The sequence below is a fragment of the Nicotiana tabacum genome, chromosome 11 (assembly GCF_000715075.1).
Source record: "Nicotiana tabacum cultivar K326 chromosome 11, ASM71507v2, whole genome shotgun sequence".
NCBI classification, from domain to species: domain Eukaryota; kingdom Viridiplantae; phylum Streptophyta; class Magnoliopsida; order Solanales; family Solanaceae; genus Nicotiana; species Nicotiana tabacum.
The window spans coordinates 58,387,857-58,392,539 of record NC_134090.1 but is presented as its reverse complement, the minus strand read 5'-3'; the positions used below and the strand labels follow the sequence as shown (position 1 = coordinate 58,392,539).

General features: G+C 32.8%; 1 long non-coding RNA gene across 1 annotated transcript; it reads left to right on the top strand.

The window, feature by feature from the left end:
* The first annotated feature begins 2,460 nt into the window (after positions 1 to 2,460).
* On the top strand, positions 2,461 to 3,860 carry LOC142166518 (uncharacterized). Its single transcript, XR_012696927.1, has 2 exons — positions 2,461 to 2,876; positions 3,633 to 3,860. It is a non-coding gene; the product is annotated as an uncharacterized LOC142166518 (long non-coding RNA).
* The last annotated feature ends 823 nt before the right edge of the window (positions 3,861 to 4,683 follow it).

The following is a 4,683-nucleotide window of genomic DNA, read 5'->3' as shown; positions in this document are numbered from 1 at the left end:
TATGCAGAAATTTATGTAATATTATTTTGTATGGAATTTTTTAAAATAAGTAGTAATACAAGAATTAAATTAACTAAATGACAAAAATAACCCATCCTTGCCGTTATAATTTTTTTTGGTTAAAGCAATAAATATATATATTAAAAATACATCGCATAATTTTTTAATACAAAAAACTAAATATTCAATAACAAATAATCGTTAAATTACAATTCATATATTATAGTCTTGTATTACTAATCTCTATATTTATATTCTTTTTGAATTACTAATCCTTATATCCCTAACACCTACATAACTTGCTTCTAAACAAACATTACATTTTAGTTATTACTGGAAAAAGAATTCACAGGGAGCTAGGGGAAATAGATCGATTAATAAGAAAAAACTTGAGGACTTTTATTCCATATTTTTTTCGAAAAATTTAAGGACTTCAAACTAATTTTACATTGAAATGATCCATCATATGCTTAAAATTGTACATACATACATATTTCCTTAAGGCATGCAGGCATACTTTGGCTTAGGTTTCCTTTTTACACTTCTGGAAATACTCTGGCATGGAGATAGAAGACGTCAAACCACCAACAAAGAAAAGGAATTAGAACAAAAAGTGAACTAAGCAAATGAAAAGTTTGCAAGGCGAATGCTATAATTATGAATTGAAGAAGAAAAAAACGAACTATATTGTCTAATTCTTTAAAATTCAAAAGCGAAAGGAAGAAGACCAAATGACCAAATGAACTGTCCTTTCTCAGTGGGTAACTGGCTATTTCATTACAAAAGCATACCTAAGAGGATAACTAGCACAGACGTCGTCCAGGCGTAAAGATAAATATATGCACATGATAAAAATTCAAAACATTATTCGACGTTATAGAGAATTTCCTTTTAAAAGCAAATATGAGACATGAAATTAATCAACAAACATCTTTATACAAGAAAAAGCGCATAATTTTCAAGTAATAGAGTCAAATTCAATGACCAACATAATTGGCCCTGCAAAATATATTTATCAACAAACATCTTTATACAAAAAAAAGCGCGTAATTTACAAGTAAGAGACAAATTCAATAAAAAAAAATTCAGCCGATCGTGAAAGTGTATCTCCAAATTAGGAGTTCAAAGCGCTGGAACTGGTGAGTCATATGAGCCACAAAGCAAATTTACTTAGATTGGAACACCATTTCGGTTTGATCAATACAATTGGGTGTTATAAGGAATTTCTTTGGAGTTATGGACTTATGGATATTAGTAGTAATTAAGAGTAGGCGTTATGGGTATTAGTAATTAAGAATAGGAGTTACGAAGATGAAGAGGTTGTGATATTAATTAAGAGTAGAAGTTATGGAGATCAAGGGGTGTGATTTATGGAGTTGAAATAGTTTATATAATAAGATAATTGAGAAAAATGAGAGGGAAAAAAAGGACAATAAAGATAAATATAATCCTTGGCTTTAGAGAGTGTGTTAACCTCAAAAAATGGGGTAACAATTAAATGTAATTTGTGGTTTTAAAGATATGTGATTTATTCTAATACTAGTGAATATACAAGTAATATCAAGCTCAAATAAGAATAAATGATGAACCAAACCAGAGTTACTATAACAATGGGGACCTCGAGCTCGGGTTTCTTGGTGGCCTCGAGGTCAGCTAAGATCAATGTAGCATGAACAATAAAGTAAAAGCAATAAAACTGAAGAACACTTGGTGAGCACGGTAAACAAGAAAAGCAAAATAGAATATTCTATTGCAGTGAATAATGTGAGATGATCCTTACAGAATGATTGGGGTCTCATTTATATAGGAGGAGAAAATTCCAATATAGTATATTCCTAATTGAGGTAAAGAATTCTATTGGTACAGGTGTATAACAACCTAGTACGGACCTGTACCATTCCGTACAAATCTTATCCTTTAATTTATGCCCTATTCACGTGTCGTTGAGAAATTCCCGCTCTTTCTTGAGTACCTTCGAGAATGGACTGCCCTTGGTGTAGGTCGTGCCAAGCCTTCGATCTGTTTCCTCGAGGTGTGTGTCCTTCAACTGGGTCCGAACCCTACTCCGAGTCGCCCGTGTAAATGCCTAATTTTCGCCTTATATATAATATGTATGTGTGTGTGTGTGTGTGTTCTTATTTGTGTATGTATAGATTTTAAGAGTTGAGTAATGGTTTGATAAATGGGGTGGGGTTTGAACTAGTGTAATTTAATTAAAATTGTGCCAAAATTGGCCCAAAATTTGAGCCCAAAGAGCCCAAACCCGGTCCAAAAAAGGGCTGCCAAGAAGAGCTTAAAACGACGTAGTTTTGTCTTGAAACTACATCGTTTTGGTTAAGTGACAAGATTCAATCTCATCCACCCATCTTGATTTAATCCAACGGTCCTAGTTTGATCTTCATCCTAGGTATTTAAAGCCTAAAATCCCCAAAAAATTTCCCCATTTCCCCCTTATTTCCTCTCTCTTCTTTCCCTCTCCTTCTTCTCTCTTCTCTCTCTCTTCATTCTCTCTACGCCGCCTGCCGGAAATCGCCGCCGCCGGCAGACCACCTCCAAACACCTCCAAATTCACACCACGTAATCTCCACAACTTCCTCTTTCCATATCTCCAAACCAAATCCTAAAAAAATCCCTCAAACTTCTTGAATCTTAGATCTAGAAAACTTTTCCGTCACTTTTTTGCCCAAATACTTGAAGCTCCAACCACTACCAGCCCAAAATACCTACATCAATGGATAGAGTTCCTCAAGACCTAGCTATTGATGTCAATTCTACCCCAAAAATCCGGCGACCAAAATTCGGCCTAATTCCGGCGACCTCTCGGAACACCCTCTTTGGCATACCACCATTTTTTCGGCCTTTTGATGTGTAAAATGGTAAAATACTATTCTTTTTCATCGCTGATTTTTTTATTTTTATTTTTAATTTTTAGATTTTATTTTTGTCTATTATTAATTATTTTAGCATTAGTTTTTGAAGTTTGAAATGTTAAATTTTCTGTTTTTGCACTTGTTGAAGTAGTAAAATAGTTTTGTATTGATAAAAGTGAGGTAATTAAAAATACTTAAGAGTATATGGTACTTGTTTGGTTGTTTGTTTACTGCTTCAAGACTCTTTGAGTACAACACTCAAAAGTCAAATTGTTTGGTAAGAAAATGTAGACCTTTGGACATTATTTGAATAAAGTCTATCTTTGAATAGTGGAGAGCAGATTTTGTTTGAAATACTTGACAAGATTTGAACTAGAAAGTCTTGCTTTTTGAATTTAAGAGCAGATTTTGTAGAAAAATCTGTTAAAAAGATTGATTTTAAATTTTTTGAAATAGCTGGTTGTTTTGATATATAGAGGGGACTACATCACACTTCCAAGGGGGCATTTTTTTTAATTGCTTTGTCACAAAAAGAAAAACAAAAATCAGCAGTTGAACACATGAAAAGTAAGCTGAAATGGTGAGCTTTGGGAGTGAATCTTAGAGTGCAAACTTTTAAAAACGTATAAGTCCTCTTTAGAGTTCGTTTCTGGGTTCCCTCTCTAAGTTTTCGGGTTGTTTTAACACGGATTTGCTGCTGGTTTTGCTGCTGGTTTTATGCTGCTTTAGTTGTTGAACTATTGTTTATTCTTTTGCTACCAGGTAATCCTTTAAGACTCGTAATGTACGTATTTTCAGCAATGGGAACAACTTGAACATGTTGCACCATTTAAATGTGTTTGATGTGATGAATAGTTTGACAACAAAAGAGCTTGTATGTTATTGTTATGTATCAAGCATGTGATAATGTGAATATAGTCCTTCATAATACTTGAATATTGAGTTGTAAGTTTTTGAATGTGATATGTAAGTCGTTTATGGATTTTTTAAGCATGTTTTCAAGCTATTATATCCGAGTAACAATGCTAAGTATGCCATGAATGACTTTAGGTATATAACACATAGCATGAGTTCGTTTTAGTTGCTGAAATTTCACTGCCAACATATGCTTCTAGGAATGCTGTGATAATATCTTTTTGTGAATCTGGCCATTTTGCTGGATTTGCAAAAATGGCTATTTTTGTAAAGTGGGCGTTTATACAATTGTGACTATGTAGTTAATGGTCATGAACTCAAACTAAGTAAAGAGCTAAGATTGTATCAACTTTGGGCCTTATTGAATCAAAGATAAAAGTTGGCCCATTTACCTTTAAACAACAAAATTACCCTTTTTCTTCTATATAGCATTGGGCTAATTGAAATTCATTTCTTGGCCCATTTTAATAATAAATTCCAGCAGTCCAAAAGCTCCATACAAGCTGGCCCATTTTTTTTTAACAAGAAGTTGGCTCATTTCTTTTGAGATAGATAAAGCTGGTCCAACATTTATTTGCATAATTTTTCCCAACTATAAAACTCGAAATAATAATAATAATATCAGATACTATTTTAATTAACTAGTTTCCCTTTAATTAATTTAAATGTTAGGCAAATAGTAGGTGCGCTTTAACTTCACAGACTCACTTGTGTAGCGTGACACTTAACTTTTAATAAGTTTATTCATCAATTTCATGTTATATTCAATAGTTTTAATTAATTTATAAATCTTTTGTCATAATCACGGATTCGCTTGCGTAGCGTGGTAGTGACATTTAATAAATTTTCTAAAAAAAAGAGGGTTAATGTTTCCTCCAACACAATTGCAGCAATTTTT